This window comes from Xyrauchen texanus, chromosome 11 (genome assembly GCF_025860055.1).
Source record: "Xyrauchen texanus isolate HMW12.3.18 chromosome 11, RBS_HiC_50CHRs, whole genome shotgun sequence".
Taxonomy (NCBI): Eukaryota; Metazoa; Chordata; class Actinopteri; order Cypriniformes; family Catostomidae; genus Xyrauchen; species Xyrauchen texanus.
In genome coordinates, this window is record NC_068286.1 from 28,315,560 (window position 1) to 28,329,402 (window position 13,843).

At 37.7% G+C, this 13,843-nt stretch overlaps 1 long non-coding RNA gene across 1 annotated transcript; it reads right to left on the minus strand.

Annotated features, from left to right (window-relative positions):
- Positions 1 to 8,992: 8,992 nt before the first annotated feature.
- Positions 8,993 to 9,774, minus strand: LOC127651414 (uncharacterized). Its single transcript, XR_007971578.1, has 3 exons — positions 9,482 to 9,774; positions 9,059 to 9,340; positions 8,993 to 9,010 (listed from the first exon to the last, which is right to left on the minus strand). It is a non-coding gene; the product is annotated as an uncharacterized LOC127651414 (long non-coding RNA).
- Positions 9,775 to 13,843: the final 4,069 nt, after the last annotated feature.

Consider the following 13,843-nt stretch of genomic DNA (forward strand, 5'->3'; position numbering starts at 1 on the left):
AAAATCTTCATTTCTAAAAAGACAATTACGTTTATTTTTACTACCCCCATTGGCAAAGTAAAAAAAAAATGTGGTTCAATTTCTCTAAAAACAAGATGTTTATTATTCCTCATAAGAAATAACTAATAAAATCCTAAACATTATAAAACATTTGTTATAATAAATTGATGATTACCCTTGTTCTTCCTTCAGGTGGTATTGCTACCATAAAATCTTGGCTTCAAAAACTGAAAAAATATTGAGATGATTAATTTGTGTCATCAAATGGATTGTGTTTAAGACGAACAATTGTTTGCTGTGAATAGATTTTAGTCAGCGATTCCTTTGCACTTAGTGTGTAAAGTGTGATTTTTCAATGTTCAATTATTTTCTCATATCCCAATTTAGCATGAAGAGACAACTAATCCGATTGGTTGCTTTGCCAAAAAGTGTAAACATCTGTTATCTGTTATTGACGTGGGTGAAAAAAATTAAATGTCAAAAGAAGTTTATTTCTCCTACCCCCATCGGTAAAGTAATACAAAACTTGGTTCAATTTCTCTAAAAGCAAGACGTGTATTTTTTGTTTTAAGGATGTTTCAGTGGAAAAAGAAATAAAACATTTCCACTGTGAGACTGGGTGAAGCCAAAGTTTTTGACCTGTCAATATTCAGACAGTATATTCTGTTATGCAAACTACAAAAACCCAGGTTTACCACAAAATAACCCCAGGCATCATTCATCATTGTAAATGTATTAAATCAGTAGAGCTGTTGCCTTCCACACATGCATCAAATGACATAAACATCATTAATACAAATAAGGACAAATGGTGAGTGTGCCCTTTCCATTTCCATTGACGACACAATTAGGAGTGTTGATATATTAATCTGTGTTTGTATGCAAGTCTCGATGGATTGCACAAACTGTTTATCATAATCCTGCTTTGCGACGGTCTGGAGAGAAAGGCAGGCATTCGCTGATAAAGAAAAGGACTGCTGCTAATTAAAATGAAGGAGAGGAGAACAGATGGCTTCTTCACAGCTGGAAACTTCAATGTCTGGGACAACACAGCCCGGAATACCGTAGGGATAAATATCCTGGGCTCTTTTGCTTTGCTTTCTGAGTGCAGTCACTTTAATGCCCTCTGCATATCCCTACAAACCACGACCATCTCGGAATACTTGATCAGGCATTGAGACGTGTCTGTGCTGGTAATGAAGCAGGTGATTATGTTTTTAAAGTCAACATGCCCAAATAAACCACGTCAAACCAGTGACAGACCATGAGGACATTTTCTTGGTAAGCTGATATGTACATTAATACAGTATGATCAAACCATCAAAAGATGAGTGGTACATTTTATTATCAAATGTATCAAAAGATAGTTTTTTGTGAGGAACAGATTCAAATTTAAGTCATTATTTATGAGCGGTTTACTCCAGAATCACTGCAACTCGATGATTGAGTTTAGTAAGTGAAACCCAAGAATCGGATAAGTCCAAAGATGCAAAAATATTCAAACTAACTCATCTTGAACACGCCAACGAGTTCAAGGGTAGATGTCGAGATATTCAGTGAATAGTGAATAGGGACTTAAGTACACTGATTTGTTATAACCTGCCCAGGGACTACAGATGAAAATTAGCTTATTAGCTAACTCTGGTAAATTTACATTGAAGTGTAAAACTGAAATGTTGATGAATGTGCATTGTCCCTGGTAAATAAATAAATAACTTTTTTACTGTTTTTCACACAGATGGCTTCAGAAGACCTGGAATAATGCGCAGAACTATTTAATAGTGCCTTTGCATAATTTTTAGGCTTGAAAGTCCCATTTTATGTAAAACAGCAATTAGCACTTTCTCTTAAATTTATCCTTTTGTGTTCCACGGAAGAAAGGAAGTCGTATGCGTTTGGAGTGACATGAGGTTGAGTAAATTATGACAGAATAAAACATTTTGTGTGAACTTTAAGTTTGATTAAGTTATGAAGCATTCACAAAGAAACAGCCTCAGACTGCGTTCGGTCCTTGCTAATGAACGCAACCATCCTTTGCCATTCCGCAATCACTTTGCTGGGAAATTATACAAGCAATATTATTTTTACCAACTAATGTATACACTATCATGCTCTTGAGAGAATGGCATAAATAATCACTTCCACTAATGAACGTGATTCTGGCGTTTTGTTCACCCCATTCTGAAGACCTTCTTTAACAGCTTCAACGTGATACTTTTGTTAACAAGTTACAAAAAAGTGTGTGAATTTCACTAAGTATATTAACTTTTACACTGTTTCATCTCCAGACAAGTGAATTAAAATCTAAATGTAGAGTTACCTTGTTAAAGACCAGTATATCTGGTGCATCCACTGGATTTCTTAACTAGATTAACCAGCAAGATTTTTTTAGCTAAATTTAAATGAAAATTCTTGGCCAAAATTGAAACCAAAAACTCTTGAAATACTGGGCCGAAAATTATTATTATTTATATTATTACTCATAAGGAATAACTAATCAAATCCTAAGTATTTTAAGATATTTTTGTTAAAATAAAATGATTACCTTTGTTCTTCCTTCAGGTGGCATTACAACCATAACATCTTGGCTTCAAAAATGTAATAATGAATAATATTTTTTAAATATAAATTAAAATAGAAAATTACTTGGAAAACATCCTTTATTAATGCGGTATTAACAAAGAGATGATTAATGACACATATAAAGAGATTGTGTCATCAGATGGGTTGTGTTTAAGATGAACAGTTGTTTACTGTGAATTGTCAGCGATTCCTTTTGCACTTAGTGTGTTTTTAGTTTGATTATTCAATGTTAAAATACTTTCTCATATCCCAGTTTAGCATGAATTGCCAAATAATAAAGCTAGGTTGATTTGCCAAAATGTGTAAACATCATGACTCTGCAGCACAACCAATACATGGCTCATAGCAACTTTGGCTCATCCAGTGAATTTGGGCAGGGGAAGACTTATATTTATGAGGAATGTGCTACCTGGTCAGTTAGGGTTAGGTTTAGGGCTAGGTTTAGGTTTGGGTTATAATTTCTCCAACCAGTCAGGTAGCGTAATCATACTGATTCGTTCAGGCAGGCATGGCTTTCTTTCTGAATATAAATAACTCTGCCTTTCTGCATTTTATTAATTAGTTTTCAGGAAATCAGTTTGAAAAAAGATCTACTGTATATCTTTAAATTCCATTTGGTGCCACTAGTTGTGCAGAAATTACACACTTCTCCTGGTCTTATAAGCAAATTTCACCACCAAATTAGTTACCAACTAAAACAACAAAGGTTGTTAACTGTTATGGTTGGTTACAGTATTGGGTAGCAGTCTGTCGTTAGCATTTTCCAAAAAGCTACACAAACAAAGTAAATGAGCTATATCATTTCATAACAATACTCTTTTCCTCAGCTCACTTGTATAGTTTAATCGTATGGTATGTACAGTATATGAAGATGTCCCTGAGTGACTTTCTAGGTCAGACGCTGACAGTGAGGAAGCAGCTCTTGCCAAAAGAGGCGAAATAAGAACAGTATCTGACATCCCTTCAGACGCTTCTCTTATTGTCTTAGGGTTTTTACCCACAGTCCATGTTTCAGAATAACCCCCTTGTTTCTTAGATCGCATCACATTTCTACTCTAGCCAGGCAAAATATAATGAACGGTACACTCTATATCTTTTTAATGAATAGGCTACGTGTTTTACAGTTGTTATATGTTCTAACGTAGAACAACATGCTTTAAAATGTTCACATAACCTGCCATAACGCTTTTGGCTATTAGTATGTTAGGTTCTGATGTAGATTAATATTTATTTTAGTCTGTATTTATGTAGTTCACTACATACAGTAGAGTCTAAAACACAAGGGGCTGTTTTGTAAGATCAGTTTCTAAATTGTTGGCCTAAAAAGACCCTTCAAAATAAAATAAAATCACTTTATTTTCACTCAACCATATACACAAGTGCAATAGTGGGTGAAAGTCTTGGGTGCAGTTCCGAGCAACATAGCAGTAAGGACAGTGATCAGACTTACCATCTACAATAAACATCAGATTTACACAACACATTTTACAAAACTAATATACACATAATTACTCAACAAAATATACAAATAATAATATACAGTGTACAGTATACAATAAAAATAATATATATAAATGTGCAGTAAGGTTGTATAGTGTTGTATTAACTGTCGGTTGATGGTCAGTTGCCAGTGCGTTGTTAAGAGAAATATAATTATAACAGTCCAGCATGCGATTAATAAAGTGCAGTGCTGATATATGTCGATTATGAGTGATCAAGAGCTCAAAAGTCTGATTGCTTGGGGGAAGAAGCTGTCGTGATGTCAGCTGCTGCAGGTCCTGATGCTGCGATACCGCCTGCCTGATGGTAACACTGAGAGCAGCCCATGGCTCGGGTGGCTGTAGTCTCTGATGATCCTACAAGCTTTTTTCACATCCCGCCTAGTAAAAATTTCCTGGACGGAGGGAAGCTCACTTCCGAATGTGTCTGGCAGTTCGCACCACCCTTTGTAGTGCTTTGCGGTTGAGGGTGGTGCTGTTGTCTTACCAGGCGGTGATGCAGCCAGTAAGGATGCTCTCTAAAGTGCTGGTGTAGAACGGTATGAGGATGTGGTGGTTCATTCCAAACTTCCTAAGCCGTCTCAGGAAGAAGAGGTGCTGTTGAGCTTTCTTCACAATGGCCTCAGTGTGGACTGACCATGTGAGTTCCTCAGTGATGTGGACACCAAGGAACTTGAAGCTGTTGACTCTCTCCACCGGTGCTCCACTGATGGTGATGGGGCTGTGTTCTCTGTCTTTTCTCCTGAAGTCCACCACAAGCTCCTTTGTCTTACTGACACTGAGGGAGAGGTTGTGCTCCTGGCACCAGCATGTCAGAGTGTGCACCTCCTCTCTGTAGGCTGTTTCATCATTGTCAGTGATCAGACCACCATCGTATCATCAGCAAACTTAATGATGGCATTGGAGCTGTGTGTTGCCAAACAGTCATGTGTGTACAGGGAATACAGGAGTGGGCTGAGAACACAGCCCTGTTGGGCTCCAGTGTTGGGGGTCAGTGGTGAGGAGAAGTTACCAGGGATTAAAGTTCTCCGTCGCTACGACGGATTTCCGTTAATTGCATCGAGTCTATGACGGATTTCCATCAATTGCAGGGTTCCCGTCAGTCCTTAATGTCTTAAATTCCCCTTTCATAATTTTAAGGCTGTAAATAGGCTTTCATTTCTCAAATAGTGTAATAAATGTCTAAATTTTAGTTTGAATAGGTCTTAAATTAAGGAAAGACGTGGTGTATTCACCTTGCTGAGAGGGATGTGCTCAAAGCCTGGAGTGGAGCGATAGCACGTTCCTCTCTCCACTCTAAGCATTCTGTAATCACTTCGCTCATGGTCCACTCCGGGTTTTCAATTCCCGCTCACTCCGTGTTCACTCAATTAATCGCAGTTTTGGAGAAGTGCATGTCAGGCTACAGCTGAGCGCTGAGGTACAAATATATTTCAGTTACCATGGATACACTTATAGTGCAGGAAGGCTCCGATGTTTCAGAGATCGATAGAAGTGTTAAAAATAAATGGAGATGGGCTTGGCTTAGCGAAATGGGGGAGAATGGCAAGCCTTTTAGTTCGTGGGCTAAAAAAATAAAACAGCCAGGTACGTGTCTTTGCACGGTATGTCACAGGAGACATCAATATGGCAATATTGGCAAAAAAGTGCTGGCACGTCATCAATCAGAATCTAGTCATAATGCTGCTGGTCGTGCTCTACAGTACACAAGCTCCCTGCCTGGTTCGACAAGTACCACAACGGATCATGCATCTATGGCCGACCGTGTGTGCGATCTAAAAGTGCGCATATGTTCTTTCATAGCGGAGCATGACCTGTCGTTCACAGTCTCACAACCGCTAGTTAATTTAATGCAATCAGTTGTCAAAGACAAGAGTGCACTTTCAAGATTGACTGTATCTAATGCACACGCCTCCTACTTGTGCACACATGGCATTGCTGTTCATTGGAAAAACGAATTAGCAACTAAGCTGAAAATGAAGATGTTTTCTTTAAATGTAGATGAGTCAACAGATGGAAACATGGACAGGATTCTGAATGTTCTTGTTCGATACTTTGATGAGGATATGGGTAAAGTGGCAACCCAGCATCTGGCCTCAAGGAAAATGAATATTGCAGATGCCTTAAAAATCACACACACACTGACAGATATTCTCCAATCATATAGCCTGAACTGGAATCAGGTTGTTGGTATACTGTTGGATAACTGCAATGTAATGAGAGGGAAAAAGTCTGGAGTAGAGACACTAGTCAGGAGAGAAAATCCATCACTCCTGGACATCAGCGGAGACACTGTCCATATGATCTCAAATGCAGCCAAGGCCCTTTTAAATCCTTTCCAGGGATTTGTGGAACAATTTTGCTCTGATGTATATACCATGACATTGAAAAATCACCCAAACAGAAAGAAGTTTTTTCTGAGTTTCAGTCCTTACTTCATTTGGCGAATAAGAGCCTAATACGTCCCATCAGCAGCAGGTTCCTGCAAATGCTAGATGTGTGCAACAGAATACGGGAGCTTATGGATCCATTGATTGTGCACTTCTACAGCATCCTGTCTCCTCATGATCAACACAAACACAGGTACATGGCAATAACATTGTCTTGTTTTTATTATTTAATTTCTGTGCTAGTAGGCCCAGTTTTCAAGATCTCATTAGCCCTTCAGTGTTAAAGAAAAAAAGCAATGGATTTTTTTTCTTTCTTTGGGGCAATAATCTAACAAACAATTGAATATCAGTAGAAAAGTTTGTGTATTTTAGGAATTCAAATTAAAAGGTGAAACTAATATATTTAGTATATAACTATATACATATGCATGATTATACTTTCCAGAGGGCATATATATATATATATATATATATATATATATATATATATATATATATATATATATATATATATATATATATAAGTAAAACATATTTTAAATAATATTTAAAGATGCAGAAATTTAGTAGAATTTTTTTTAACATAAATCTAAACCGAGTGGTGGATATTGCTCAATGTGAACCAGGTTATATCAAGTTATAGATATACAGTAGCTCAGCTTTATTACAGATGCAATCAAATTATTAAATAACCTTCATATGAGGGATGGAAAGTGCTTTGACCTCTAAACACAAAAATTATATGATGACAAATGAAGTATTGGCTATTAGAAATAGCAATGTTTGTTTTCTCTCCTGTTTTTTTTTTTTTTGTGATGCAGATGGCTCCTAAACCAGCTTCTTGATAAGCATGCAGTTACATCTGATGAGAAGGCCAGGATCATTTTTCTGCAACAGCAAATGGCACAATCTGCTAAGATCGGAAGTGATGTCAACAAAAATCGGAAGACGCGCATCTGTATGCTTTTTTCAGAGTTTGACAAGCTCACAACCATGATTGATTTATACCGAGGTATGTTCACTTTTTATTCACTTTAAATGTTAAGAAAAGTAAAGAGTTTTCTTAAGTATTGAAATCCCTTTATTGGTATATTTATTATATTCTTATTTTTCCTGGAATCCTGGAATGGAATCTAAGTTAACCATAAATGCAGTTTTTAGATCACTGTTAATCCGATCACTTAGGTTAATACTACTGCAACTACTAAACTTTATTTAAACAACACATTTCAAAACAAAGTAAAATAATAAAGATAACAAATAAACAAAAATAAAGCTAAAAATATATATATAAAGGGTTGTAATATTCCAGGAAGAGTATGTTACATTACTATGAATATGATGATGATGAATAAATGGATAAAATATTCAGACACATTCCTAATCAGGTTCTATTGTGCTTTTCAGGTGTACTTCCAACTTTCCAAGTGCTCCTTAAGAAATTGCAGCATGAAAAGCCCATGATCCATGTGCTGCATGCTGAAATGCTGCTACTGGTTAGGGAACTTCTCTCCAAATTTATGAAGCCTGAAACTATCCCCTTGAGTGCAAATGGCTTGTTGAAGCTGAATGTTCACAAGAGAGACCTGCAGTACACTGACAAAAGGTTGTCTGTGGGGAGGTTCAGCTTCTTTGCCTTAAACAAGGCTAGAGTGGAAAAGAAGCCCTGGTGCAGAAGGTCTACAGCTCTCTCAGAGAAGGCTACATAAAGGCAGCAACATTCCTCCTGAAAAATCTTCCCCTCAACAACATCATCATCACCTCTTTATCTGTGCTGACACCATCATTGATTCTCCACGAATCAGTCCAAGGTGCATTCAACACCTTGGCCAAGGCCTTGCCAAATGCTGTGAAGTCTGAGGAGTTGGGTCAACTGGATGAAGAGGTGCGAGCCTATCAGATTGATGCAGATCTAAGAGCACTGGCCAAATGTTTTGAGGAGAACATTGCACGAATCGATGTTGACTGGTGGAGTAAGATCTTTGCCATGAAGATGCCAGGAGGAGGACTGAGATTCCCCATCTTAGGGAAGTTGGTAAAGGCTCTTCTGTCATTGTTCACTGGCCCTCTTGTAGAAGGATCGTTTAACATCATGGATGACATAATTGAGAAAGACAGGGTTAGGCTGAACATTGAGACTTATGACGGCTTAGCCATTATCAAGTCCCACATGAAGGTAATTGGCAAAACAGCCTCCAACATGCAAATTACCCCTGCAATGAGGAGATTGTGCCTGTCTTCTTATGGGACATACCAAAATCAATTGAAGAAAAAGAAGGAAAACCTTGAAAAGCAAAAGGAAATGAAAATGAGGGAAGCTGTAAAGGTCCTCTCAGCAGTTAGGGTTAAAAAAGTAAAGAAATGTTCCACCTCTTCTGCTTGTGCTACAGCCTCCACCTCCTCCATCCCTGGAGTTAAAGGCAAAACTGCTGCTATAGCCTCCACCTCCTCCATCCCTGGAGTTAAAGGCATTGCTGCTAAAGCCTCCACCTCCTCCATCCCTGGAGTTAAAGGCAAAACTGCTGCTAAAGCCTCCACCTCCTCCATCCCTGGAGTTAAAGGCAAAACTGCTGCTACAGCCTCCACCTCCTCCATCCCTGGAGTTAAAGGCAAAACTGCTGCTACAGCCTCCACCTCCTCCATCCCTGGAGTTAAAGGCAAAACTGCTGCTACAGCCTCCACCTCCTCCACCCCTGGAGTTAAAGGCTTTGCTGCTAAAGCCTCCACCTCCTTCATCCCTGGAGTTAAAGGCAAAACTGCTGCTACAGCCTCCACCTCCTCCACCCCTGGAGTTAAATGCACTGCTGCTACAGCCTCCACCTCCTCCACCCCTGGAGTTAAAGCCAAAACTGCTGCTACAGCCTCCACCTCCTCCATCCCTGTAGTTAAAGCCAAAACTGCTGCTACAGCCTCCACCTCCTCCACCCCTGGAGTTAAATGCACTGCTGCTACAGCCTCCACCTCCTCCATCCCTGGAGTTAAAGCTAAAACTGCTGCTACAGCCTCCACCTCCTCCATCCCTGGAGTTAAAGCCAAAACTGCTGCTACAGCCTCCACCTCTCCGGGAGCAACTCCTGCACATGTAGCTAGTCAAACACTGAAACGGGTGTCAGGTGTAGCCAAGCTTCAGGAATATGGTTTCACAGCCAAAAGGCAGAAAAAGTGAAAACCAATGTAGAGACGTTTGCAAAAAATAGCACTTTAATGGTGGTGCTGTTACTTTCTTTTTTTTTCTGTTAATTAAGAGTTTTGCAAAACATTGTTTGGTCTTATAAATAAAAACATGTTCTGAAAAAGTTATGTAGATGGTTGATTATTTGTTAAGCTAACTAAAATTTTTTCTTAGATTAAAATAGCTTTTAAAATACGCAAACTGGCAATATTAAAGCGTTTTAAAACATCTCCCCTTAAAATGCTATTGGTCTCGACTATTTAAATAAAGTTTAAGGAATATGACTTGGCCTGAAAAAAATGTTCAGTCAGAAGAATTTTTTTCACTTTAATCCCTGAGTTACTTCCCATTTTGACCACCTGGTGTCTGCCTGACAGGAATTTAAGCCCAGAGTGAGGGAGTTTCACGTCAAGCTATGGTGATGGCACTATGGTGTTGAATGCTGAGCTGTAGTCTACAAACAGAATTCTCACATATGTGTTCCTTTTTTCCAAGTGGGAAAAAGCAGTGTGTATTGTGACTACAATTGCTTCATCACTGGAACGGTTGCTTCTGTAAGCAAACTGCAGTGGTTCCAGTGAGGCAGGCAGCACAGAGCAGATTAAATATCTGATAAGCTTTTCAAAGCACTTGCTGATGATGGGAGTTAGGGCAACAGGACACCAGTCATTTAGACAAGTTATCTTTGACTGTTTTGGTATGGCCACAATGGTGGATGTCTTAAAGCATGAAGGAACCACAGACAGAGAGAGAGGGAGAGATTGAAAATGTCTGTTAAAACACCCGCTAGTTGATCCGCGCATGCTCTGAGAGCACGGCCCAGAATGCCGCCTGGACTCACATCTTTGCGAATATTTACCCATTTGACAGTAGGTGAACTAACCTCTGTTGTGTTGGGCACGGGAGATCTCTCCATGGAGGAGATGTTGTTTTCCTCAAAATGAGCGTAAAATGTATTTAGTTCGTCTAAGTCTGTGATTATGTTAATCCCCTGCCATATGCTTCATGACTTTCAAAGAATCTATGAGAGAAAAGAGAGTATTGTATTGATTATTCATGTAGCCATTTATTATTGTTCATTATCATGTATTGCAATTATTGCCATTTAGTATAACTGTGTATATTAATTATAAAATAATTGTAATAAATTCATTGTAAATTATTTTATAAATTGTACTTTAGTTAATTTAATATAATGTATTATAATGATTGAAATTTAGTATATAACTGTATATAAATTATAAAATAATTGATACAAAATAAATATTTTTAATTAAAATATTATGAAAAATTTAAGTGAATCATTAATTCGATTTTTATGTAGTTATTTATTACTGTTTACTTATTATAATATATTGCAATTTAGTATATAACTGTGTGCATAAATTATTAATTAGTGTAATATATTGATTTTAAATAATTACATTTAATACATTTTATGATTTGTTTAGATTACTTTTTTGCAGTTTATTCTGTAACTATATAAATTATAAAATAATTGTAATATAAAAAAAAAAAATAGCCACAATGCTACTAGCATTTTTTCCTCAATCAATTACACAAATATAACAAAAATTGTGTTAGATTGACATAGAAGTCACATTAATTCCATCAATACTGTTCACACTTATGTATCTGATTTGTTTCCAGATATGAAAGTAACCATAGTCTTCACACCACAGCCGAATTACTAATACAAACAGATTTTTTATTTATTAAAAAGTCTATATATACACTAATTTATTTTATTGTATTTTGTATTAAAATATTATTATAATAAATATATAAATACTATTTAACTTGCTGTGTGATGTTTATTAGTTTGAGCAACTTTGATTTTTTTGAAAGAAAAAGCGGAACGAGACGCTGTGCTTCTTTGCCACACTGGGATGTCCCAGGACGACACGCTGGTGACGCATCTATTTATAACCTGGCCACAGGTGCATCCAATGATCTCACCAGCCAGGGCTATAAATTCCGGTCAATGTTCATTGACGTGTTCACATATTTATGTTCACATATATGTACACACATATTCACTGCTGGTCACAATGTAGGATTGTTCCCAAAGCTCTTTTCTCAGCGCAGCATCTCGTTCCACTTTTTTCAGGGAACAAGGGTTACACTATGTAACCCGAGATGTTCCCTTTACAAAAAGCTTCACTAGGATGCTGCACTGAGAAAAGCACTTTGGGAACGAGAATACCCACGCCGCCGCACTGAGGCTGTCCGGACCCCTACGGTTGTGAAGTGTGCTCACAAGAACGTGAGAGGTCACAGACATGAGCTTGAGATGTTGACTCGAGGGCATAGGAGCCCGAAGTGGCATGAACATCTAAACTATAGAATCTATAGCATGTGCCTGCTGACAGTTCTTCCTAGAGAAAGTCCAGAACTGAAGAGATCTGGTAGTTAACTGGTTCTGCAATATGAACTTTTAGCAGAGGGAAACGCATACAGACACATTCTGGGCCATGTATGTGCCACCACGTTCAGCCCCCTGGGGACTGGGGACTCGGGACTCGGGGAGAAGTAGAGGAGACATTGCGCTGTTCATAGAGGCGAAGAGGTCCTCTTCTGCCCTGTCAAATCCACCCTGATTTGTTCCAAGTGGAGGGAGCCTTGGCACTTAAAATGTTCTTGATAACCCCAGGAGAAAGCCCTGTGTACCTTAGTTGATACCCAACAGGGGCCAATAATGAAAAGGAGAAAAGGTTCACTGCGCACTGCGTAACAGATTCTAACTCCTAACAGAGGAAAGAAAGTTTTGACAGGCATTCACACGGAATGCTCTGAAAAAAATAGATCTGACGACACGCTGGTGACACATCTATTTATAGCCTGGCCACAGGTGCATCCAATGATCTCACCAGCCGAGGCTATAAATTCTGGTCAATGTTCATTAACGTGTTATACACATATTCACAGCTGGTCACAATGTAGGATTGTTCCCAAAGCGCTTTTCTCAGCGCAGCATCCTAGTGAAGCTTTTTGTAAGGGAACTAATGTAAACGCAGCCTGTTTGGTCTAAAGGGAACATAAACAGTTGGACAAAAATCATATTTGCCTCAAAATGTTGGACTTAAAGTGTACATATAACCAAATTGAGCACTGTCTAGTAGGTAATGTCATAAAAACAATAACAAGGAAATGAGAAAGCCACACTACTTTTGGCTGAATAACATGGGTAGCTTTAAAAATATTAATGAAATAGAATAAAACAGCGACATTTTTAATAATAATGCATTTTTTTATAATATTGTTAGTTTTTTAATAATACTGACCCCTGATGTAGAGATTGTGTTAATTTGTATAATAAATTACCATGAAATTAGAGATGATAAAATAATTTATAATTATGCCTAGCCTTTATCAAGTTTTTTTCTAATGCTTGATAGAAAAGTATCAACCTTTGTAGAACAATACTTCAGGCAGAACATTCAGTCACAAACTTCAGAAAATTGTGCATAATGCATTAGAATGAGAACACAACTATTGCTGGGCTTAAAAGATACAAGAACTAAATCAATGTGGAACAATGTATCTCAAAAGGAGGACATTGTGCCCCCCTATGTGCTACTTATAGAAATAGTTCTCTAAAAAATGAAAATTCTCTCATCATTTACTCACCCTCATGCCATCCCAGATGTGTATTACTTTCTTTCTTCAGAACACAAATTAAGATTTTCAGAAGAATATTTCAGCTCTATAGGTCCATACAATACAAGTGATTGGATGCCAAAATGTGTATGCTCCAAAAAGCACATAAAGGCAGCACAAAAGTAATTAATATGACTCCAGTGGTTAAATCCATGACTTCAGAATTGATATGATAAGATTTTCTGGCAAAAATGTACTCACCGGTGTGGTGAGAAAAAGATAAATATTTAAGTACATTTTTGCCTGCAAATCTTATCCCTGCCCAGTAAATAGCAATATGCATGAAGAATGTGACTCACCAAAAACAAAAGTAGGGAGGAGAATTTATAGTAAGAATGGATTTAAATATTGATTTGCTTCTCATCCAACCTATCATATCTCTTCTGAAGACATGGATTTAACCACTTGTGTCACATGGATCACAATTTTGGTACACATTCACTTGCATTGTATGGACCAAAAGAGCTGAGATATTCATCTAGAAATCTTAATTTGTGTTCTGCTGAAGAAAGTCATACACATCCGGGATGGCAAATTTG